This window comes from Poecilia mexicana, unplaced genomic scaffold (genome assembly GCF_051168715.1).
Source record: "Poecilia mexicana isolate PSO_F unplaced genomic scaffold, ASM5116871v1 scaffold_11, whole genome shotgun sequence".
In the NCBI taxonomy this organism is placed as follows: Eukaryota; Metazoa; Chordata; class Actinopteri; order Cyprinodontiformes; family Poeciliidae; genus Poecilia; species Poecilia mexicana.
In genome coordinates this window covers 4,511,020-4,537,956 of record NW_028263380.1, presented here as the reverse complement: position 1 = coordinate 4,537,956, position 26,937 = coordinate 4,511,020, and the positions used below count along the sequence as shown (strand labels likewise).

Below are 26,937 nucleotides of genomic sequence, written 5' to 3'. Positions count from 1 at the left end.
GACGATTGCAAATCAATTCTGGAAGTTGGTCCAACAATGGTCCCAAACAGCCCTTTAAGTGGGAAAACAAAACAAAAATAAGTGCCATTACTGTCTAAATGTCATAATTACAGGACAGAATTATGAGGAAAAAATTAATATAAATGGTAACACTGCCTTCTGGTGGTTCATATTTAATGTTTGTAGGGGTTTATCGAATTGTATCAGTTTGCTCTAACAGGATACTCAGATTAGGAGGAAGGTAGAGTAGCTGTAAAAGTCTTGGAGAGGTTGTGACAAAGTGAGTGAGAACATCATTTGCCAAAAGTGTAGTCCCAGTATTTCAGTTAACGTTCTAACTTGTTTTTAATTGACCTAATCTTTGTTCTATCTGCAAATATTTTCTGTCCTGGGATCGTCTAAGTTCTGCATTGTTACTGATCATTTGACCTTCATGGCTTGAATTAAGTTTGATATGTTTTGTTAAGATAACATTTTGCTTTTTGTGAATTTCCAGTAACAAAAGGAGAACTCTCTACCTGACATCCTGTATTTGTGAAGAGGAGGAAAGAGAACTGATGCAAGTTAACTTTGAAGTTTGCTTTTTTTTTTGTTTGCCTTATGATTTTATTTCTTGTTAGAGTAAAATTTGAAAGGCTACACTCTACATGCAGTTTTGTCACCAGTATAAAGTAGACCCAATAAATGGAGGTTTGTCATATTTAGTATTTACCTGTGATTTGAAAATTTAACTGCATTGAAAGAGAGAGAGAAAAAATGCTTGTCGTTTTGTTTGGTGTCTAAACGTCTCGTTCAACTGCATCCATAAAAATGCAACCAAACAAATTACATGCTATATTATAACTTGAAAGGGTCTGAGCCATAAACCGATGGAACATCTTAATGTAATACAATAAAAGATTTTTTTTTTTTTGAAAACATACTTGAATTTGCATTAGTTCTAGAAAAGGTGAAGTGGAATCATTTTGAGCAACCAGATTTTAAGCATTATGTTTATCTCCACAGGGGGAAGGCTTCAAAGCAATGAGATATGTGAGGTAACCCACATGTAGAATGAATGTGTTCAATACAAATATTTAAATGGTTCTTTGTTTTAGTCTGAGATTTTCTAAAATTAGACATACGAATAAAAGTGTTTCATTCACCAGACCTGGTGTTATTAGATCTAAAATAACCCTTGTAGACTGGGAAAAAAAATGTAGTGCATCATTACTGCTCTAATGTATACCCACCTGATATTTTTCCAATATTTAAATTAAATAAATTATAAAGTTTTAGCCAACAGGCACATACAAAATACATTTAGGTTACAATATCAAAAAGTGGAAAAAATACCTTTTTAATTGAAAATGTAAGTGAGCCAGACAGTATCTATATTTTTCATGATATTGTATTTATTCATCACATTCAACATCACACAATGTAACTGCATTTAATTAAAAATGTTGTAGACAAACAGATCAGCTCGCCAACATTATTGAGTTGCGCTACTTTGGATGTCATGAGAAGTAAAACACTGACATCTGGTGGCAGGCGACAGTACTGACTAAATGTCTTCCAACAAGCCTCGTTTCAGTGGAAATTACACCAAAATACGGACATATATATAACTTCAAGAATTTCTCATCAGTTTTTCAAATAACATTTACTTCTTTTTCATTATCCATTTTAATATTTAAACCAGTTCTTCCATCATTTACATAGATAAAGGCAGCGCACACTTGTTACAAAACTCAGTTGAAAGATCAATAAAACATCATCAGTTCATTGACATGCTTATGTAAAACACCATAACAGTTGATTTGCCACTGTGACATGATGCCACAACAGTGACTAAAGCTGCAGTCAGTACTGTTAGAGTACAAAGAAATGCATTGAAATGACCAAGTTGGACGTTTTCTGAGCCGGCCTAATCTAGCTAATTCAAACATGAAAGCTGAAATGAGGCTGCTCAGTCTGAACCCACACCAGGGCCTCTATTTATAGACGTCTATTTAAGAGGCCGACATGAAAGCTGGAACAGAAGATCTGATGGAGCACAAATGCACCTCGTTGTTCCCTTTAACTTTGGACACTTTCCATTCTGATTAACAGAAATGATCTTCACAAATGTCTACGTATAAACAAACATAATCCACGAACAGCTCAGACACTTGAAGGTACATTTTGATAACTTGGATATCCGTTTTTGTAAGGATTGAAAATTATGAAACAGTGAGCCTTCATAAAATATCTGACATTATGAGATGAAACTTGTTCTGCCTTAAAGGTAAAAACATGCACACATCACATGTTTTCTCAAAAGACTTAGAATTTAATTTCTGAGCAAAAAAAACCCCCCAAAAAAGTCCAAAGCTAAAAGAAAAGTTGTGTTCTATAGTTCTGTGTGCAAGGCCTGCAGGCTGGATGGTTTTATATGCCAGCATAAACACAGACTCTGCCGACTAGGCATGCCTCACTGTGTACTGTTCTCTCTGTTTTGCCTAAGGAGTAAAATCAGGGCAGCGCAAACAACAAAAACACAAAGGAAACAAGGTGCATCTGTGTTTATCGGCAGCTGCTGTAGCACTGTGGGTTCACCTTGTATGTGTCAAAGACTACTTCACATTTCATAATACTCTTTAAAATAAAACAAAAAGATTAGAGACCTATATTTAATGTACTTGAGGAACAGCATTTGTCCAAATATAAACTGTCAACCACACAGACCGCTGGGTTTCAGTTTTGCTCAGTCGCAGCACGCTCTCGTCCCGTTTGCCCTTGACGAAAATGCCAGGATGGCGCTCGCTTGTCCTCGTGTCCACGCGTCCCTCCCAGCCAGTGCAAGTAAACAACCTTCTCTCAGCCTCCGCTTGCATCCGATTCCAGCTGAGTGTAGGATGTTTACATGAACTGAGTTTGGGTTGAATCTAGACCTCCATAACCACACAGTTGTGGCTTACGGAGCGACATTGGAAGAACGCTGAATATTCAATTGGTCGGGCCTCGTCCGTGGCAGCTGGCAGCCGCAAACATCGGACTGAAAGCTCTGCATATCGACAGCTTCCAGTCGGGGATGTTTACAGCATCAAACTACCGATTCATGACCTCCAGAAACTATGTCACATGTGCTGCAAAAAGAAAACAGGAAATCCAAATCATGACCCAATCTTACAATAACAAGCAGCTCACAAATTAAAACTCAAAGCCTATAAATAGACATTTAATAGTGAGCAGAGCTGTTTGTTTTTGGACGTCCTGCAGCGCTGCCCACCGTCAACGTCTTCCATGTAAGGTTGCTGTTCTGGTCCTCAGTGGGGTATGGCTCAGGAGATTTAATCTCTTTCTGCCCTCATAGCAACTATGCAGTCAGAGGTGTTTAAGTTGCAGAATGGAATGCAGAGGGAAATAATCTCCCTTCACTTCATTTTTTTTTTTTTAAGAGGAGATAGACTGATCTTCTCTCTTAATATTATTGCATTCCACATCATGATGGTGTTAATGGTGTTCCGGTTCATAATACCATCGAGAATATAACACAAGACACTTCGAAAAGTTAACTTTTCATTCGTCTGTGCAATCGACCGCTATGAAGGATTTTCACTTTCTGTTGAATGTGGCCTAATCCTCATGCTGCTTCCCGAAGTAGCAGCACTCACCGTGGACTAGTTCACATCTTTCACCTTCAGAACACACATTCCCCCTCCTCCTCTTGTTCTTCCTCCGTCTCCTCTGTGATGCATGAGAACCGTGACTTGTTCAACGATGTGGGACAATCTCTTTAAGTAGCTTTCCTTAAAGATCACCTGACAAACTAATTAACAAAGCTGTCCGAGATCGCCACCGACCACTTAAGATCATGTCAGAAATAAAGTGAGCTTTAAATACCCCACTCGTTCAAAAAATGACACTAGTGATTTGACATTTTGACAGTGCATTGTTGCCTTAAGAAAAAAAAGAAAGAAAACATTGCAGAAAGGGAAAGGCGTAATGTAAAGGCAGTTCATATAGGGTAAATTACTGTAAATGACTGCCTGTAGATTTACATTAAGTGTAAATCTACAGTGAATTAAAGTAAATGAAATAATGTAAGTGAATTATTTCATTTATCCAAACCCTCATTCATAAAGCTTTTACTATTGTAAAACAAGTTTGTGTACACTTCAAACATGCCACATGCATCACAGTGAGAGTAAACTAAAAGTACAAAAAAAAAAAAAAAAAAAAAAGCTAGACTGGGAAGTGCGTGGTGGCTTTATGAATATTAAAGTGTTAAGTCATCGATAAGCGAAACTTTTGAGGACACACTGCACTGCTTTGAAAAGCCTCCCCCAGCTAGCTCAGTGTCCTAAGTTGTAACAGCTGCTGCTAAGGTTAGCTGCGACACTGCAGTTAGGAGCGCAGTTATCCGGCAGTACAGTGCAGGAACAGAGAACTGTAACACCACAAGAGTCAACTTACAGCTGGGAAACAAACACTGAAATCAGGCCAGCTACCCTGAAGCACTGCAAGACTGTGGAAAAAAGCAAACCTAAACAGCGAGATAGTCTATAGTAACAAGTGTCAACATCCGGAGGGTGCATGCTATTGCTAGTGAGCCAGTGGGAACAACTTTGTGTTGTTGGACACTCTGCCAAAGCAAGCTAGAAAACCATGGGAACTGTTAGCAGAACAAGCTCCTGTGTTAGCCAACGACCTCGGCTACAGCTAGCTGCTGTTAGCTCCTCTGTGACCCTAACCTTCTGCTGTCTGACGTTTTCTTACCGGCGGCGGGAAAGAAGCGACTGTCTCCACCAAAAACACGGCGTCTACATCCAACGCCATTATTACTTCGCGGTCTGAGCCGAGCCGCTCTTGTTTCGAGCTTTTCTGGCCAGCCTGCTAAGTTTCCTTCCGTTTTCATTCACTTGTCTTTATTTTGACCTTTGGTTACTCGACACCAACATTGACGTCATCGTCATGGCAACAGAGTCCCCTCCTACAGCGAGCACGGGCGCAGCAGAGAATAATTGCATTTCTATTTAGCGCGAGACGTGTAGCCTTTAGCTAACCTTGTCACGAGCAGCATCAGCACGTTCTTATGGATGAGCCGCTGCTGTGTGGAAAGAGAAAGGGCAGACATAGCTAAAAACGAGCTGGCAACGATAACTGGCAGAAACAAAGTTATTGGGGGCATTTTTTGCATAAAAAATTAAAGTCATCATACAGGTAAATATGGCAACAGTCATATGTATGGAGCATGAAATATTTCCGAAGTATTTTATAAATATGACATAATGTAATCAAAAGTACACATATTGAACTATTTTAGAGGCATCACTGTTAATAGTTGTTATAGTTGGAATAATAAAAAACACACACACAACAATAACAGTTCTAAAGTAATTTTTAGAACTGTTAGTTGTTTTAAAAATTGCAATAATCCAATTGAGTAAATGCCCACAATAACAAAATAATATAGAAACTCCCTTTAATAATTTAGGAAAAACATCCTGCTGTTATGTCACAGTTTTCCTGTGTTTTCTTCAAATGTTGATTCAACTCAATTCAAAAACATTGTATTGATCCCTAAGGGAAATTAAACAATAATAATAAAATATTATTATTATTATCATCATTATTAACTACATCAGTGTAGTGTTTTTCACTACACTAATGTGTAGTGAAAAATATTTCTGATGTTTTTCACTACACATCACATTACAATGCAATACATTTTAATTTTGTTTATCTCTTCACAGTCCACACAAATGCAACCTGGATATAGCGGTTTTTGGATTTATTTACTTTTTTATCCCCTCCGATAGATTTGTTTGTTATTCTGGTAAAATGTTCAGGACATGGGTCTCGAAAGTGTGGACCACGGGCCATTTGCAGTCCTTGGAATAACTGTGTGTGGCCTTTGATAGCAGGTCAAACATATACAAAGTTTGAACATCAGCAGCTAAACCTAATGCAGATGGACACTTTATTTTTTAAGATGAAAATGTCAAAGATCTATCTATCTATCTATCTATCTATCTATCTATCTATCTATCTATCTATCTATCTATCTATCTATCTATCTATCTATCTATCTATCTATCTATCTATCTATCTATCTATCTATCTATCTATCTGTTTGTCTGTCTGTCTGCGTTAAATGTAGAAGGATGTTTCATGTAACATAAAGTGAATTTCTTTTGTCAGCTGTTTTTATTTATTTATTTATTTTTTGTTTTAATTCCAACCGGGCCACAAACATGGATGGCAAAGCAATGTTTTACTTAAAAACAGACTTGAGCACACCCATCTATTTTAACAGGCTAACTACATGAAGATTTTTCAAAGACAATTCTTGTTTTTGTTGGTGGATTTACACATGTGATGGCTGCAGTTACAGCCACACAACTGTGGTAATATTCACTCTCACCACACGCAATAGGTTTATCTCACATATATTTGGATTTCTTTAAGTTTAGGATTTAATTTACAGAATAACTGGTTTTGTTTAGAAAGCAACACATCACATTGTATTCTAGAATAAGTGCGCACATTCTGGTTTATATTGTTGTGTTTTGCTTGATTTAATCTTTGTTTTGTTTCTGAGTTTAAGTGCTGGCTGCCCCAATCCTTAGGAGAGCAGAGAGGTGGAGAAGGGGTGGAGCAAGCCAGCTGAGACTGCAAATTGGTTCACACCATTACTCATCATCCAGAGGGGGGGAATGGGATTTTGTTATGTTAGTTTCAGTTAGGTTTCTGTGTATTTTCCCCTTTGTGTTTTGTATGTGGCCTGATCAGCCAGCATTTAAGTCCCCTTTTGTCTCTGTTTGTTAGGTCTGTTTTTTGAGTTAGTCTGAGTTGATGTCTGTTACTTTGACCTCTTTTATGGGCCCAAATTTTGTCATTTTTTCCTATTATTTACCCAAGTTTTGTTTTGGGTTAAATAAAAAACAATTATTTTGACTTTAAACCGGTGCCTGGCTGTTCCTTAACTGCTCGGTCCATCACAACACAGTACATTTTCTATTTGAATGTTAGAAAACATTCAAATCTGTATGCCTGTCTTTTATGAAGATGTTAACACTAGAGACCCTTACTGAAAATAACATTTAATCTTACAAATCTTTTTTCTTCTGTTTTCTGATGGAAATAATGTGAACCTTTTGAAGTGTCATAGTTAGAGTCCCAACTTGAATAGAGAATCTGTTGAGGAAGCTAAAGATTAGGGTGATGGCAAGGAGGCCTTCCAGCCTCAAAAACTTGGAGTAAAGATTAAAAAAAAGAAGTGGAAATATGCAAAAAGTTAATCTACCAAACACTAATGCCAAACACAAATATTAAACATTTAAAATAATACACTAACTTTGTTTTATGAGTTTTTTAAGACATGTACTTTTTCATTTTGTATTAGATTTTGATTTCCAGAATAGCTATTTCTTTTTAAGAACTTAGTGTTTATAATGTGAATTCAAGGTACAAAGAAGTTTCTACTGTCAGGTAAAATCTAAGGAGAAATGACAAAACTGATCAATGCAAAGCAGAGAAGTATGAGGAAACACCAACTGATAATTCCCCAAACACATAAAATAATGAACAATAAAAATCACATTTGGTAAATGCCATGTAATCATTTAGAGCATTTGCAACAACCTTTATCTAACATCTGTTCAAGTGTTTCATCATGTATAAGTACCAAAACAACATAAAAGCTGGAACATATTTTAGACCCAGTGTCTTAAGAGAGAAACTGAAATTGTATTTCTTTTTAAAAACTAGTGATAGAAAATAAGGTAATTTGACATAAAAAGCACATATTTAACACTTTGCTTTTCATCGCAAAAGTGTTTATACCATTTAAACTTTTTGACATTTTATCAAATTACAGACACATACAGGAACGCATTTTATTAAGATTTCATGTGACTGACCTGCGTCGCAGAAACCAACAACTCTGCTGGGAGAATCTGCAGACAATCTGGCTGAAATAGAAGACTGCAATAAAGATAGCCTTTGCTAAAGGGAAATCCCATAAAAAGTCCAATTTCAGGCTTGCCACAAGTCATGTAGTGGAAACGGCAAGCATGAGTAAGAAATGACTAATTGATCATGTGAAATAAAAAAATCATTTTAACCCATGTGCAAAATCAGAAAACTGACAATAACCAAGTCCAGGATGAAGCATGACGATGGTGGTCATGCTGTGGTGGCGCTGTTCTTCAGAACCGACAAGAAGGCTGATCAGAGTTGATGAGATGATTTTATCCTCTAAATATTGTGACTTTATTATTGGAATATTACGACTGTATTCTTGTATTATTTCAACTTTATTCTCATGCGAATTTGTTCTGATAAAATCATGATTTTATTCTCACATATTCTGACTTTATTCTTTCTTGGCATGGCCCTAACTCTGTTGTAACATTGAGGTGTGTAGTATCTGTTCTCTGCAGCCGGTGTAGCGATGGCATTTGATTGACTGTTCAGTCGTGGGTGAACACGGTGCACATCAGGGGAACTGTGGGGGGGCGGAGGGTGTGGGGATGGGTGGAGGGTGTTGGGTTGGGTTCGCACAGATCCCAGGGGGCTACCGCAGTAAAAGAGATGACATCTTTGATCGGTACCACCTGTGGTGTGCCTGTCAAGAAGTCCAGGATCTAGCTGTACCGCTTCATAACAAATGTGGATGGAGTTAGTGTGCTAGCAGTTCAAGCTGGCTACAATATATTCTATTTCTAAAGTCTTGAATGCAATCATAACATGCAGAAATCAGCTGCATCCTGATGCTTTAGCTGCATTTGATCCCAGTGATGAGTAAGAATTTGACAGAGAAAGTGGAAGAGGAACCTGACCTAACCTAATCAGCAAAAAAAAACTAATTATGCTGTGTGTAATGTCTGCCACTAGAGGTCAGACTAGACCCATGCACTCAGTTGCGCTCTAGTCCACTCTGACAGAAGCTTGTAAATATTCACTACTTTATATTCCGAGCAGATTTGGGTGTTATCCATTTACTCCACGGCTCAGACCTAATCTGGTCAGAGCCGTACAGTAAGCTCAGCAGATTTCAAAATTCTGAATCTACGATAATAGAGGTAATCGCTATGCTTCTGAAGAGGAGGATGCAGCGTTCAGTCTGTCACACTTTAGGCCATTTCCTAATGACTTGGATAACATATATCAAGAGTTATTTCTGACGAAAGTAGCATGCAAAGGAAAGCCATCTATAACCTAACCAGGGAAATTGATTCCCTTGTCATTTTGTGTGGTCTGAAATTGCCCAGAGCTATTATGAGAGAGACCGATTTTCTCTGTGCAGTGGAGCGGAACCGCTTCTCCCGCCAGAACCTCCTGTGAGGTGTGAACAGATTCATAAGAAACAACGCCGCTAAAGTGGCGTGTCATCCCGCGCACTCAGGCAGATATTCACCAAACCGTTAGGAAAGGCGGGCAGATGTTGCAGCCAACAACATCTGCACAGCTGCTGCAGCACACTGAGAAATTAATAAGAATTTTTTTTTTTTTTTTTCGGAAACATCAAACTTGTTCTGAACTGGAATTTACTTTTTAAATTCTTTTTCTTTCACCTCCTTTAAACGTTTGCACTAAACCTTAGCATAAGTTACCAGAACACAACAACTAAGAGAAAATTCCCCCACTACACATACATATAAGTAGTAGCAAGCTAGTTAGAGGTCAACTGACCCCGAACTAGCTGGATAATATATATTTTAGTTTTTGAACGCCCCTCCCCTTTCTCTCGCCTCTTGCCGCCCTGGGCAACTGCCCATGTCACCCATATCAAAAACCGCCTTTGTGTACACATTTTGTTTAAGATAAAGTTTTATTGTCTCAAACCAAACATATCTGAATATTCTCAGTTTTCCATGTTTTTATATTCAGGAAAGTTTAAAAGAAGTCATTTTGTTTTAAGCGTTCATTTAGAAACGTCCCTCTCCATTTGTTGCCTATGGAACTTGTCCACTTGTCCTCATCCAGCTGAGCGATCTGCAAAATTTGCTCTTACATGTAGACACATAGGTGTTCACGCGTGGCGTCCTGATGCAACACAAGAAAGCTGGAAAAATGTTAAACCTTTGTTCCTGTGTGCTGTCAGGAAACCTTTTACCTTTCACTGTCGTTCATTAATCTACTCCATCGTTACAACAATCTTTTTTCCATAAAAAACTTAACTTATTAAGACCCTCATTGGTCAAAGTTGTTGACTTCTTGTCTTTTTTCCTTACACCATATTCTTTCTAAGCTGATCCTAAAAGAAAGGTCGTCCACTCTGACTCTGGTTATTTGGGAAGTTTCTCCCTGTAACTCGGATATGTTCACTTCCATCTGTCATTGGGAGTCTGATCAACTGGTCAAATCGATACCTTTCTCGTGGTGCCAAGACATTCTGTTGAAAGGGGGCCCAGTTGTCTCTGGTACCTGGACATCAGAGCAGACCAGTGGTAGAAATACAATAACCCTTAAAATGATCATACGCTGTTTCCTGAAACCTCAACATTAACAACACAGGGAATGGTTCTGGTACCAGGAACTCTTGTCTTTAACCAGATTCCCAGGTTCAAATAGCTGTAGCGTGACAGTAAAACATCACAATAGGAAAGCATGTAGGTAGAGGCAAAAAAACTCTTAACTTTCTGTTAATCATTTTCCTGTAATTGATTGAATTCATTATTCAGCTCAATTCAAAAATACTTTACTGATCCCAAAGGAAAATTAAATAATAATAACTTTATAATAAAACTCAGTGGAACAAAAGACAGTGAATCCTGGTTTCTTTAACTGTATCCCACAATGTTTGGTCATCTCGAAAAGTAGTTGTTATTGTGTATACAATAACACACCTTTAATGTATTAAGGCACTAAGACGTTAATTTATAAACTAATAAAAGTATATTGTAAAGATTTTAGCTTACAGCTGATAAGATGTGTGTGAGCAAGACAGCTAAACTTTAATCTGTTTCTCAAGTTCTGTTAGGAGGAATGGGCCAAAATTCTAATATCAGAAGATTGAGAAAGGATCCTGAAAAAGGTTCACCAGTTTTAAAGACAGTTCTACCGTAAGGAAAATTGAGTAAACTGTCTGAATATTGTCTGAAAATCTCTTATTTAGCAATTAAAACTAATGTAGGGGGCTGCACAGTAGTGCAATTGGTAGAGCTGTTGCCTTGCAGCAAGAAGGTTCTGGGTTCAATTCCCAGCCCAGGGCCTTTCTGCATGGAGTTTGCATGTTCTTCCTGTGAATGCCTGGGTTCTCTCCGGGTACTCCGGCTTCCCCCCACAGTCCAAAAACATGACTGTCAGGTTAATTGGTTTCTCTAAATTCTCCCTAGGTGTGAATGTGTGTGAATGGTTGTTTGTCATGTGTGTCTCCATGTTGCTCTGCAACAGACTGACAACCTGTCCAGGGTGACCCCGCCCCTCACCTGGAATGTTAGCTGGAGATAGAGAACCCACTAAGGGACAAGGGTGTAAAGAAGATGGATGGATGGAACTAATGTAGGAAAATCTCTGTGACTTAAAACAGGAAAGATTTAGGTAAAAAAAGGTTATGTTGTTTTATGCATTTTATTACTACAGAAGAGGATTAGGTCCAGTGGAAAACAAAAAGTCAGACTTTTTTTTCTCATAATTATGACTATAAACTCAGAAATCTGACTATAAAGTCAAACTTTTCGGAAAAGTCAGAATTCTGAGGAAAAAAATGTCAGAATTCTGAGGAAAAGGCAAAATCCTGACAAAATCATAACTCTGAGAGCAAAGTTGGAATTCAGATTTTAAAGTCAGGAATAAAAAATGATTAGAAATTATTTATTTTTTTTTTCTAGAAAAAAGGCAATTTTTTCCCCTCTGTGGCCCTAATTGTCTTCCTTATATTTCATTTGTATATATCCATCTTTAATTTGAACCCAAAAAAGTTACGAAAGCCGGTCGCAGTTGAAACACTCCAAACTGAGATGAGGCGATGAATGTAAGTGGATACAAATAGAAGAACATTTGCGCTTTATGGAGTTTAAAATCAATTAACTGTCCAGTTTCACCATCTGTTATGGTGTTGCCATTTTGTTAAGAGACGTGATGATTTTCTTTTGGCAGTGTATGTTACTGAGTAATGGACGTACCCGCCTTCCTGTCTGTAACAGTGTGTCACTTGTAAAGCAAACTAAAGCCAGTGTTGGTTAAGCCGGAGAATAAAACACTATTATGGCTTTTAATAGGCAATAAATCAAGTCGAGTTTGTCTGAAGACTGAAGGAAATGAAATGTCTGCAATGCTTCTACTTCCAGTAGCCTCCTAAACATAGTTGACAGGGTGTGAATCATATGAAAATCAATAAGTAAAATGCCTTCCATCTGTTTTTGAGGTACAAGTCCAATGAATTAATATGTCTGTGCTCTACTTGGGTTTACTCGCTCCTCTTGAATGGCCTTGGAGGATTTATGTTTTGTGTTAAGTAAGGCTGAAGCTACTCATGTTATCTCACTCCATCAATAGCAAATACATTACCAATATCTAGTCGCTGCCAGCGCCCTATTAATTTACCACGACCTGTCCCTACAGGGGCAGAATGATTGTTGGAGGCAACAAGGTGTATCTGCTTACCCCTCTTTGGGACACGGTGTCGCTGCTTGGGGGGATCGATGCCCATTGAGCGCGCGCAGGGGGGGGAGGAGGAAGCAAGGGGAGGAGGGTGCGGGGGCAGGTCTTTGGGGGGCGGGCAGGCAGCCAAGCAGCCAGCAGGAGGAAGCCCTCCACCTCAGCTCGAGTGACGCTGTCACCTAAGAGGCCCCAGCAGGCCCCGCGGAGACAAAGAAGGATGGGCCGCCTGGTGCCGGAGCCATGTCCTCTCACACAGCAACATGGGCCTCTGTCCCTCAAAGGTTGAAGAGGACACAGGTAATGGATATTTCGAGCTCCAGTTCATGACAGGAAAAACCTGCCGCCACTGACAGTTAATCGTCCGTCCAAGACTGGAGGCGGGAAGGGGGAGGGGGGTATTTATATTCAGAGAGATGCGAGCAACTCGTGTCGGTGTCATTTGAAAAGAGGAAAGGAGGGCTTTTAGTTTCTGAATGGATACACAGTAAAAAGTCTAAACATTGAGTTTAGAATATTGCTGCAGTCTGCTGATGTGAAAGGAAAACAGAGTTCTTCTTACACAATCTGAAGAGATCCAGAAATTATGGAAAACGTGAGGAAGAGTATAGCGAACCAACTGGTATCCGCTGGGGTTAGCGACCCCAACCGCCATAGCTAAAATCTGCAACTACTCCTTCAGAAAACGCTTATCACTGCATATTTTAATAGTTCAAACACCCATTACACCTTGATATGCCTTCCATCTTAGCCCTACCGCAGAAATGAACATCCATGGTTTCCCTTAGCTCCAAACTTTGGGATGCAGCCAATCAGCAACAAGGAAAAGGAATATTATTTCTGGATTGACTGCGTTGCAAACATCAGTCAATAGAGTGTCAAGCCACCTTATTATTTCCTTTTGAATGTTATAGATATGCTCTTTGAAAAAAAAATCCACAAATATTCAGGGGTTCTCTGTATATAAATTGAAAACTAATTTTTGTATTTACTCAGCTTGTCGTTATATATATCAACGACGAGCTCAGTCGTTTTTTTACTTAATACAAAATATTGAGACAAAAAACAAAAATGGAAGAGATCTGTAATTATTAAGTCATAGTCATAACTTAATAACTCATGAGAACGACTTGTTTAATGCGTAGCCTTGATGACGTATTTATGAATTTTGTGGTAACAACTTAATTATAGCAAGACATGGCCACAAATAAAACAAGTTGTTTTTGGAAGTTATAAAGTCGTGTTAAATTAAACATATCATTCCACGAGTTTGAGGCATGGCCACAAATTAAACAAGTAAACAAGTCGTGGCCACAAGATATTAGGTCGCGGTCAGAAGAGTTTACGTCGTGGCCGCGAATTAAGCAAGTCGTTCCCACTAAGATGTGGCAATGAATTAAACAAGTTATGGGTACAACTTACACAAGTTGTGGACACAAGTTTTTTTTTTTTTTTTAAGTTTCTTCTTTATTACGGAGCCCAGACAGGCTCAGCAGACATCTTTGAATCACGCTAACATCTTAAGTTATACATCTGCTGGGACTACCAGCAACACACACACATACAAATCATTTATACTTTAATAACAAAAATGCCTTTTACTTTCTTTTTGATCAAATTCATTAGGCAATTGTGGTTGAATCTCTACCCAGAGCACTAAGCTTTACAACACAAATTTGAAGAAACACTCAAGGTCACACATCTCGGTCCCCAAATAGCTCAGAGCGGGGGTTGTCAAGAATGGTGCGTTTTTGTTTTTCCCGTTGCGATGTGTTATTTAGAGCGGAAAACAAACAGGAACAGGCTTTCAGGATTTCCACCATGTGCATTAAGAAATGGGAGTTAACACAAACTGAGGAAATCAAGCTGAAGTGTAGAAGCCCATCAGCATTCTTCACAAGCTTTTTGTCAGAGTGCAAGGAATCAAAGCGGCTAACTGGCAAAAACAACAACAAAAAAACAAAACAACAGAAGTCATGCCGAAGTCATTTTCAGACGGAGATCTAAACGAGCATGATCAATCTTGGAGCTCAGGAAAGTTGGTGTGCAACTATTTCTTTTTTAAGGACTAACAGCTTACATATATGAAAGAAGTTTTTTTTTTTTTTTTTTAATTTACGTGACACTAAAACCACACATCAACCCAGCGGTACTGATGAACTGGAGTTGTCGGCGCATTGCCTAGAGCGTCGTCAAAGTCTAAACCCGCATAAGCTGCGGCGCGTTTGACTCATTACAAAAAGGATCCCGCTGTTCCACATTTAGCAGCAGTTTGGAGGGTGTGTTGTTTCGGGCTTTTAGTGGAATTCAAGAGCCAACAAAGTAGGACTGATATCGTCTGACAAAGTAAATGAACGGAGCTTGAACAAGGTGACATGTCCTGTTTAATTTTCACACCAATCGAGGCGGTTCTAGCTTCTGCTGGCAGCAAAAAGAGTTGATAATGAAATAGTTTGCTGTGAGAGTGTGTTGTAGCCATCAAAACTTTGCTTTTTACACTGAAGAAGAGAGTGATGACAAAACTTTTTGACAGATTATCTCCTTGACTCTGAGGGATTGTATGAACAGATTGTTTTTTTAAAAGTATTTTTAATGAAAGGAAAGCAGAACTGAAATGAATTGTCACAGAGCCCAGCAAATGCAATGTTTACCTTCTGTTTTTTTCAGGGAAAGTGACAACTGTCTGTGGGAAGATGTGTTGATGTTTGCTACAGGTCTGGCAGCGCTTCCAAAAGTGGACAAGTGGTGGCTGGGACTAGTTTATCCACACAGACTGAGCCGGGGGCAGTCAGGACTGGGGTAGGAGAGGACACCGGACTGCGCCTGCCCAGTCCGGCCGAAGTGCCACACCTTAACCTAAACCCCCAGTAGCTCGCCCTGAGGCTTTTTATCATGGTGGTCACTATGACCGATCCTGTGCCTACCAGCTGGTCTCCACAGGGGGACGAAACCCAGGATGAGGCAGCTGGGGGATCAGCCGAACCTCGTGTTCTTCTCGATATTCCACTCGCTGAGTCTCCAAAGAAGTGCAGAGAAAAACTCCACCACCAGGAACGACAAGAATCAGCAGGTGACATGGATGCAAATAGGGATCTGTTTGACACTGACCTCTAGATCGATGGGAACCCCGGGGCCAAATGGAAGCATCCTGAGGCCCTGCTCAGAAAGCCTCACATCAGGTGACTGGTGGAGAAGCTTATCCTCTCTTTTGGGATAAACAACAGCTGCCAGAGGGAAAAGCGCATCTGAACAGTTTCATTTATTCCTGCCCTTATTGAAGGCTTCAAGACCAAGCGAGACGGGATCCACTGGACCTCCTCCACAGCTGCTGCCACGCTGGCCCACTGGCACAGCCTGGCAGAAAATAAATATCTCCACAAGCCAGAAATAACGGGAGGAGGGTCAGACAGTGGTAAACCTGTCTGCTCGTTTTACCTGCTTTGCAGCTCAGTTGAGCTTGTTAAATAAGGGGTTGACCTTTGTCCCTACCAACACCGACAAGTGGGCAAATCTGGAAAGCAGGCATGACCTTTAAGACTACCATAGGGGGATCAAATTGGCTCTCTTTTTTTTTAAAGCTGATCCTAGCAGGAAACCTCAGGGTTTCACTAACAGATCTATCTGGACTCCCCCCAGGCGAGAATTTCCTCCCAAAACCAAAATTCTAATCAGGAAAGATCTTTATTTATTATTTTTTAATCACAATTTCAAAATGGATCAATTTTAACCAAACCTGAGTGAAGCTGAATGTTCAGCATTAAACGAATTAATTGAGAATGACCAAATTGTTATTTGGTCAGACAAAGGGAGCACAATTGTCATTCTGGACAAGCAGCAATGTTTGAGGGAATGTAACAGACAATTATCTAACCAGAATTATTATTTGAAACCTTTCAAGTCTATCTACCTAAAACAATCAATAGTTTGCATGAGAATGATTTTATTTTTGGTTAAACAAAAGGCATATTTATTACGACCATGGGAACCCAGGCCCCGGTTATTTTACGTTTTACCAAAGGTACAGAAAGAACCAGTTAAATGGAGAGTACCTTATAAAAATCCCCCCAGATACGCCCATCATCTCGGATTGCTGCACCGAGACGTATTGGACGGCTGAGTTTATTGATTTTTATTTAAATCCATTTTCTAAAAAAATGGATTTAAAAAAAAAAAAAAAATCAATTTTTTGTCATCTTTGAGAAACACATCCAAATTCACCATCGATATCGACAGCTTACACACAGATATCACTACTGAAGAGACTATAAACGGGGTCCGGAACATCTTTTGGAAGAATCCGGATGGAGGGAGACCACACAAGGAAATCATTCAACTTGATTTCCCATTCAATGGGACGTAATTTTCCAGGTTAAAGGAACTGCCATGGGGAAAGTTCCTATGCAAACATTTTCATGGAAAAGTAACAATGAACAAGATTAAAAACTTTGGTTCAGGTAGTTTGTGTCCAAAACCTTACTATGTCCTTAAGCAGTAAATACAGTTCTGAATCTGATTCCCAGTCTTGTGGCTGCTGTAGTCCACTTCCCGCTTTTAGAGCGGTCTCCAGATAGCTTGGTGTTCACATAAGCATTCGAAACGTTAATTCCAACCAAACCGAGGCCGAGGTTTGTAGGTGGACCAGAGTTCATGTTTTTTGGTCGGGATCAGAATTTGATTACACCTCCTCAAACAAATCGGAGTTTCTAGGCAGACAAAGTAGAATTTGATTAAAGCAAACTAAGGAAGGCTGATGTGAATGCACTCTTAAATTTACCTCGGTGACTCAGTTTTCTGCTCTTGTGCACCTCTTTCCCATCAACTCTTTTACTCACCTGTGTTGCATCCAGTAATCAAGACCCAATATTACTTTTTGGGTTCAGTCATTTAATGTTAGCTCCTCCCATTGTCTTTAAGTTGGTTTCCTTGGCTCATTCTGTTTCTTATATTATTTCACCATCCTCAAACAGCCCTCTTTTCTGCATTTGGAGGCTCAACAGCATCAAATCATGTCAGTGTGCTGCACACACGGCCAATACCAAATAGAAGTAGTAGTATTGATGTTGTGTGAAGAGCTGAGTGTATCCCGACCTAGTCCGGGTCAAGCCTACAAAGTAGTTTAGATTAGATTAACAATGATCAATTCATGGTGTAATTTACTCAAATATTGCACTCAGACCCAAAAAGGTAATTTAATTTAACACAAATTAGTACAAATCTTCACAGCGAGTATCAGCAATTTGCATTCTTGTTTTTCACCCCAGCCTTTCCATCTACCCATCACTCAACTGTCTCTCTGTCTTTCTTGTTCAGTTTCCTCTGTCTGTCAATTACCAGAGAACAGGGTTTGTGTGGAAGTGTGCAGAGGAATGTGTGTGTTCTCCAAAATGTAAATGCTGTGAATCAGTTGGGGGCAGAAAAAAAAGATCTTACTTATGTCACTTTCCTGCGATGTTCAATCCCGCTGAAGCAGCGAGACTCACGCTGCGAGTCCTGAAGATGCCACAGCGCATTAAAGCAGCTTTTAGAGGAGGAGGGGCCAAGTTAGAATGTTGTACAACATCAGTGTGGGATGCCTTAAAGTTGTTCAAAACACATTAAACGTGGTTATAGACATACTACCTTCTAAGCTTCTGATGAAGCCACATAGTCTGAATAGATAGAAAAATCGAAAAGTTAACTTTAGTGCATTTATAAAAGACTGCTCTTCTCCCCAGAAAAATATTAACTTTACAATTCGACTGTTAACGCTTTGCAGAACTCTCATCTGCTGTTGAGGTTTTTCAGAGTTGGAGAGTAAAAAGCAAGGGATCTTTGACAATTTTTCTTTGTCCAGTTTTTCTAACTTGTCCAGACTCCATAAAAACTAGTTTTCTTGATAAACAGGAGCCATTTTAGAAATGTCACTTCCTCCACCAGTTCCCTATAAATCTTACCTTCTGTGAGCGTAAAACTCAATAACAGAGCAATCTCAAGCAGAACAACAACAAAAAAAGCACTACTTAAAATTTTCTGTGGTTCCTATGAAGGAGTAAAACAGACTCCATTAGGAAGACACCCGGAGCTCTACAGTAAGCGTGGATCTGGACAACAGTTATTCCGGTGGGTGGTCATCCTCCAAGAATGCTGGAGCAGAGCTGCCCAGCAAACACTTTTTGACACAGAAACATCAGACAAGCAGAAAATTGAGTCTTTGATCTGTTCCATCAAGAGGGATCACTTGGTCATATCAAAACCGAGGCTCAAAGGAAGCGTTCTGCATGCAAGAGCGCCTGGCGAATCAAAGGCAGGACGCGCGGCGCTGCCTTGATGGAAGCGGACAAACTCGACGTGATTTAACGGTAATAAATCCTGATTCTTTTCATCTTTCCTCATTTGGCCGGTTCATGAGGAAACAGCCATCTCTGAGAAGTCCTAGCGCATGATGCTGCCAGCTGCTCTCTTGATGTGCCTTTGTCTTCTGACGCTGCTCTGGAGGGGATTGAAGTTCCTCGTGTGAAATGATATTTGAGGTGATTAAAGCGAGTCGCTCAGTGAGGATGGCAGCTCTAATGGAGAGCAGAAACCGCTCGTCCGGCCTGACAGCTGCTGGAGGAGCAGCTCAGAAAGGCTCGGCTCTGGGATGAGGTGGGATGATGGATGGGATTCTTTCTTTTTTTTTTTTTGTGGCGTTAAAAATGCCCATTGTGGTGTACTTTTATGATTTCTCTTGCTTTCACGGGTTCTAAAGTTAGAAATTTTACCCCAAAGAGACTCAGAATTTGTTCCTGAATTGTATAAAATATCTAGCATCTGTTTTAAAGTCAAAGAATGTCTTAGGTTGACCAACAAAACACACAGAGCTGACTGATTCCTAGCCTTGTAAAAACCACTTCCTTGTACTACCTTCACTTCGTACAGAAGGTCAGGGCTCTCAACACGTTAGCCAATCTCTGTCCATGATGTATGTAATGTGCCACTTCGATATTACGAAGCTTACCAGAAAAAGCAAGCGCTGTAAACAGCCATCCTCCATTGCACAGAGAGAAGTGCCAAACTGAATGAGATGCCTGTTGGTGTTAATTCAACATTTGGACTTTTCCTTCACTTCCTCCTAAGCTACAAACAGATTACAATTCTAAAACAGCGCAAAAGATATATGTTGTCGTTGACGACTTCTCCTTCCGTTTGCTGATTGATGCTAACTTGTTCCCTTACGGAGTGGAGTCTAGACGTTTACAGTAGAAGAGGGCATTTACAGTATCGTTTATCATCTATCATGATACATTTCTTATAAGATCAAATCCAATTAATAATGTTTGTCATCACCACTAATTATCACTTTTATTGTAATCACAATACTACCACAAAATATTGTGAGAAAACTTTAAGTCCATATCACCCACCCCTATCAGACACCAACCACAAACTAGTATATGATAAACATATAGACTCATATCAAATGAAGCTCCTTTCAACTTCTGTCTTATTATCCACAGGTGAATGTGTTTATATCTCTGCACATACAGCATACAGCCCCCTTTTTCTACGTTTTCTCCCCGACTGCCATCTGGAACATTCCTCAACCACAACTTTGTGGAAAGAGTTCAACAGCCACTGGGAAATTTGCCAATTATAGTGGACACCCACCGCGTATTTGTGGTTCAGAATTTGTGGATCAACCTATAGGTGCATTTTACTGTGGAATGTAACTGGGGAATGGAAAGAGAGTGCCATTCGTTTACTTGGCACTGATTGGCTGAACCTCAAAGAACAGACATTTTCTTAATTTTTCAGCGCTATTTGAAAGTAATCTGACAGGAATTGGGCACAGACAAGGGGGAAAGACAAGGAGCTGAGAACTTTTGTTGTTGTGTCAAGATGATTTCCACAGTGATTATTTATGCATTTCAAGGTATAGTTGATGTTTAAAATATTAAAACAGTCATTTATTAGTTTTTTTAGCTGTGTTGTCAAGTGTTCATGGATTTTAGCTATTCGCCAGCGGTTTTGTTCCGTCACCCCTGCAAAGACCTGCGGTTCCCTGTAACTACAAAATGTAGAACTATAACTAAAATAGCCTGAAAAAAGTAAGGTGTAGTTGTGCCTTCTTTTTGTGACTCTGAGGATGGAAACGATAGTCTTAAAATATTATTTTGTTTCAGGACAGAAAACATTTAAATGGAAAATCTTCTGTAGTAGCCTGGCCATTGCATTCCAACACAATTTAGCTCGATTCTAATCTCTCCACAACTCCAGGAAGCAATCATATCTGAATAACTGAGGGTACAGTCCTCTGGACGAAGTGAAGCGTAGTACAAGTGGCTGGTTTTTACCAGGCTACCTTTGTAGTAGATTTCAGCTCAGGCTTTGAATGGTTTCATACTACCCCAAAGCGAAGAAGAACGTAGAAGCAGCACACTGTTTTACCAAAGTCTTAATGGATGCTGCCATCTATGGATCAATTTTAAAATTTGTTGAGCAATTGGAGTCGAAAGTATTATCACAAGACAAAAGGTGAAGGTTTGATTAGCTCCATCCAGTGTCAGCACTGCTAGCTATAGCCTGGATTTACTGTGTCTGGCTTCTTCTGGAGCAGAATTATGACGCATGTCTTACCTCACACCAATAATGTAAAAGTTGGATTAAATGTGACATGTCTAAAAGACGCTTCGAAAACTATCGTATGCGTATCTGATTTAGTAGCTGAAACGCCAAACCCCCGAATTATTTTTTTCTTTTTCTTGAAGTTTAAGTCATCTAATGTTATTTCTTTTCACAAAGAATAACTTCTTCCACTTGACTTCAATAGACATTAAGGTTCATATACCAGATGTAACATATCTACATCTACAATCCGACCCCTCCCCCAAATTACTACCCATTTCAGTGGTCTTCCATCTTTTTTTCCATGGCGTTTTCAGAGTGGGATCATCTAAGAGCTATGAGATTTCTGAGTGTGCTCTCTCACACGTAGAGCTGCTTGCATCTACACTTTCAAGCTCCGAGCTGCCATTACCCCTGGGGCCCAGTGCTAGTGTCAAACATTTCCACTTTAAAAGATACTCATCAGTCGTTTGAATTTGCTTCTTTGTGTCTGTCACTCACTACGGCTCCTTGTATAGCAAGCTGCCCTCCACCCTGTGCTGACGAAGACATTTCCCAGTTCCAGCAGACCGATGTGACGCTCGCTGCCTGGAACAGAACACAGTGAGAGCCAATTATACCTGTTTCCTCTGGCACCTTCCGTCTTTTCTTCTGTGGCTAACAGAGGATAATGGAGGTTTGCTTTGAAAGGGACAACAGAAACCTTTGTCCAGATTGCAGAAATGCCCCCTAGGACCACAGGAAACACCCTTCCTACCTCCCTATTTATCTACAGTTGAAATAGATCAAATCTAGGCCCTCTGGTTATGAGTCAGTATACCCCTAGAAGCACCTTATGATGGAAAATCATTTAATGTTTAAGAGTTTTTCTTCAGATAACTAGAGTCAGACATAAGAGGCATTTTTGTAATCATGTCAAAAATTACTACATATAACAAAACCGAGGTAGTGATTGGGAATCACTTTGAAGCTAACAAAGGTTTCTTTATAGATATCAAGGAAGCCCTCCTGGAAAACCCTCCTGAGACCAAACATGGCTGACTGAGTAATGCAATGGCGATAGATTTTGGACTATGTTTAACAGAGAATAAAAACAACACATCTACAACAGCCACCAGACTGTCTTCTGTGTATTTTGGGTTCCCCCTCCATGCTTACGTCACGTTCAACACCACACACGCAAAGACAGTCCAACATGTTGACTTGTCCTGATTTTAGATTAGAGCAGTTCCAATGTTCTTTCGAGCAGACCAGACTCTTAACACACTGAACATGACAGGAATGTCTCTTAAGATTGACAGAAGGAAAAAATCTGGACAAAAATTGGCACAAAGGTTTTGCTGTGTGAACTAGTCGTAAAGGAGCCATTTGATCTCCTCAATCTGGCTAGCATGTCCTATTTGGAAAAGGCACAGGCTTAGGAGAAGAGAAGTCAATGGCAAAGGTTGACAAGGTAGTTAAAAAGCTCCAAGGTGACAGGAATAGGTAAGACTTTCCCCATTACGTTGATATTTCTTGACATTGTTGAGCTGTCACGGTGGGCACGTCACTCAGATGTCATGTCCAGGACTGGAACAACCTGCAGTGGTGGATATGGGGGATGATTTCAATCTCTTCCTTTGGAAATTTCAATTCTTCGATATACCTGTCCACGAACGAGAGTTTGCTAAAGCTACACTTTTCACTACAGCCTCTTACTAATAAGAATGGGTTGATTTTATACTCTGTCTACTTTGCGAAGAAGAAAAGGATCTTCTTCGTTGACCTTTAATTTTCCTTATTTTGCTGAGTGGTTTCTCAGCAAAATATCAGTGCAGGTTTTCTATGCTTGCTGTCCCTAAGGGAAAAATTACCTAGAGAGCAGTAAACCTCCCCACACTGCTTTCCTATAAAGAAGCGTTTGGGATGTTTGACCTTTTTTTTTGCTTGTGATCTGCCCCTTAGTTTTATTTTCTCAACTGTAAATTGGGTGTCGCCCTGTGACTGGAAGAATTATTGTCCATGTCTACATTTACAGGCAGCTCAATGTAAAAATTCTGGACTGACCACAGACGTCTTCAGAGATCCTTAGCCAACCTGAGTAAGCTAGCACAACCAGCATCTTCCCCACAAACCTTTGGTCTTCTCTTGGTTTGACTCATGCTGATGAAATAATGTTTGATCGCTTTTGTAGTTTTACATTTCTGGTCAGATTTAATTGACTTATCGCATAAACAAATGTTTTCACGTGTGATTTCAATTGAGTTTCTTATTTAACAGAAACACCACGACTGTGAAACTGTTTTTTTTCCAAACTAGTGGCATATTGACAAAGTTTAGCACACATCTGTAATGGAAGTGCCGCTACTGCCAGGAATATGAAGTAGGACCAACAATTCACGGTCAAATATTCTGCCTACCAATTATTGTCTTCTTCGTCTTTTCTGCTAATAGTAGCATCCGGTTGTGGATCACGTGACTCGTGTGATGCAAAACAAAAAGTGTTTCTGTTGGAGCTTTACGAAATACTCAAATTTTGATACTTGCAAAAGCCCACCTTATCCTAGGGCAACAACTTTTTTATTGAAAAACTCTTTTTTTTTCTTGAAATTGCAGCATTTCCATTAAGCAAATTTATTTTCAGAATTCTAATTTGCACAATTTTATGATCAATGGAAACACAGCCATTGTTCTTGGGTCATATTGGGAAGAAGGCCACTCACCTGAATGCATGAATACAACGTAAGATAAAGAAATTAATGGAGGTTTTCATTCTTAGTTTCATTAACCCGTAATTAAGACAATCTAAATCATCTTATAAACAAAAAATGTGTTATAGTATCATCTATTTATGGCATTTTTTTTACACCAATCAAAGATGGCCAAAACATCTACAAGGTAGCACTAAAGAAAATATAAAAATACTGGGAATTACTGGTTAAATCAGAATGAATTAACACGATTCAGAGGTCAGAGTGAAAATGTATTTCAGGGATGGAAGACAGCTGGCATGCTGGAGGTATAAGTGAAGCTTGAGGAGTTGAGCGTGTCGCATTCAATATTTTCATGTAAACACCGAATCTCATATATCTGAGTGTCACTCACTCTATGCTGTCACGAAGTAAGCAGCTGTTTTATGATTTAGAAAAAAAATGCAGTGATTAATTTACTCCATGCTGCAGACGCTCCACCATGTGATGAGCACAAAACAACAGCATGTGGGCTGAAAAAGAAAACAAAAGTGTAGCTTCTCCCAGAAGTGTCAGGGAAATGTTGGATTCAGATTAATTCATCAAACACAATTCAGTTCAAACATGGCACAACAAAAAAAAAAGCTAATCATTTTGTTCTTTAATCATGAAATCAAAATGTACAGGTTGTGCCTTGTTGCATATCTCAATATGGATTTCTTTTAGTTTTTTCATGATCGTTTGCAGGTGGTTTTGATGAATTAGTGAAGTTTAGCTCTTGACTAATGGCTGATGGAACAGTAAAAATCTGGAATGTAGGATTATATTAAAACATTTGTGGTTTTAATGCAACCACTGATCATTTAAATTGCTAAAAAAAAACAAACAAAAAAAAAACATGATGCACCATAGTCCTACCACTTCCTGTTGTTTCCTTCGTCATTTCAGCCAGTAGTAACATCCGGTTATGGATCACATGACTCGTGATGTGAAAAAAGTGTTTCCATTGGAGTTTATTTGATAAATACACTTACTTTCAATATAGCTGAAAAACCACCTCATCTTAAAAGTTTTTTATTGAAAAACTAGATTTTTTCCCTCCTAAATTGCAGCATTTCCGTATTTTTCATGATTCCTATTTGTGTAATTAAATGCTCAGTGGAAACGCAGCTATTACCAACTATCAATCTGGAACAGGTTCCAAACCCATTTCTGAAGCATTTTCTCATTCTATGATGTCTCAGCGATTAATCAAAGTCGACTGGATCATGTTGACCTCAACTTTACAAAAGTATGAATATCTGCAACTCCTAATTCATAATAATGACTGAGTGCATATGATAGTGCAGTCTGCTTAATGAAGGCTTGTCCTATGCTACAGATGAGAAAAAAAAAACCCTCACAACACTGCAGACATACTGTATGAACTCTGCCTGCAGCGTTGTGCCTTAAAGATTTGCTCTATCTTCCTCCTTAGTTCTTCCACGGGGTTGAAGAGTTACCTTGGGGTTCATCTCAGTTCACAGCTCATGACAGCACAGTATCTAAAGAGAACATGTCGCACTGTAGTGATGATGCCCTCTGCAGAATATCAACTCTTAACTGGCCATGCCACAACAACTAAGCTTCCCTTGAGGACAGTCTGGTTGTCTGAATCCAGAGACACGTGGCTCAGAGGTTGGTTCAAACCACGTCAGGAAGTCAGCATCATTTCCTATCGATTGTCACGTTATCAGTATAGTTTGGTGTCAGGTCTCTTAATACCTGACATCAGTCTCCATGTGTTCTTTGTGATACTCTGAAGAGGATATCAAAATGCTCCTCATTTCAATTGACTGTTTTTGGTTTTTAAGGTTTATTCTCATTATCAGGCAGTGGGAGGCAATTTTATTTGTATGACACATTTTCAGCAACAAGCCAAATCAAAGTGGGTTACATTGCTAGAAGGAAAACAAGCAAAAAATAAAAAATAAAAAAACATCACAATGCAGCAAAAAAATAAGTTGAAAGACGGGGTACAGTCTAAGATGTTCTAGTTGTTATTAAAAGATAGTTTTAAACTGGTGAACTCAGTGTTTCAGCAGTTTTGTAGTTTTCTGGAAGTTCGTCCCAGATTGATGGAGCATGAAAACTGAATGGTTTTGATTCTGGGGACGCAGAGCAAACCAGACCAGAATCAGAACCAGAAGACCCGACTGATCTGGAAGGTTGATACAACAACAACAGGTTTTAATGTATATTGATGCTAAGTAATTCAGTGATTTATTAACTAATAAAATTATTTTAGAGTTAAAGAACTAAAGAACTGGGGTGATGTTCCCTACAGACAGATGAAACTACAGACGAATTTCTCTAGACCTTGTTGGGACATTAGTTCTTTTTAATCCCACAAATATTATTCAGTTGATAGAAGACTGACTTTAATTGTCTTTATGTGTTTCCAAAAGTTCAGGTCCATCTCTTCACCCAGATTTCTGTCTTGATCAGTAGTTTCTAACTGTAATACCTAAAGCTGTGTTGACTCTTAATCATTCCTCTTTAGGTCCAAAAATAATTATTCATGTTTTGTTTCTACTCAGCTGAATAAGGTAATGGCAAGTCCACGCATCGATTTGTTAGCAATGATTTAGAGTGTGTCAACCTCCAAACTGATTTTTTTTTCATACTTTTTTGCTCAATCAGTGAAGCAGCCCTGCTGTATCCAGTTCTGCTTGTGTGTGTGTATGCTATCCAGCACACACACACACACACACACACACACACACCCACACACACACACACACACACGCACACACACACACACACACACACACACACACACACAGACTTCCCTGCTTTTAAAAGTGTCAAGGATGAAAAGCAAAAACATTTGCTGCAATTTCTATTTTTATTTTCACACTGTAACTTGAGAAACTCGCACAGATTAATGCTTCCTACTTCAGCGGTGCTGAATGGAGAATTCCAGGCAGTGATTTTCCCTCTCTTGAAATGAATACACAGCACTGTATTGTAGTAACTGACTCTATTATCCAGACAGACTTGGGGTGATGAGTATTGACATGCATAGCGATCGAAGACGTGACCTTCTTGTCCTCTTCGGTGCGGGATGAAA

General features: G+C 39.3%; 1 long non-coding RNA gene across 1 annotated transcript; it reads right to left on the bottom strand.

Moving 5' to 3' along the window:
• Window positions 1–1,372: 1,372 nt before the first annotated feature.
• LOC148156367 (uncharacterized) lies at window positions 1,373–4,947 on the bottom strand. The gene is made up of 2 exons (XR_015764604.1): window positions 4,744–4,947; window positions 1,373–3,110 (listed from the first exon to the last, which is right to left on the bottom strand). It is a non-coding gene; the product is annotated as an uncharacterized LOC148156367 (long non-coding RNA).
• Between the last annotated feature and the right edge of the window lie 21,990 nt (window positions 4,948–26,937).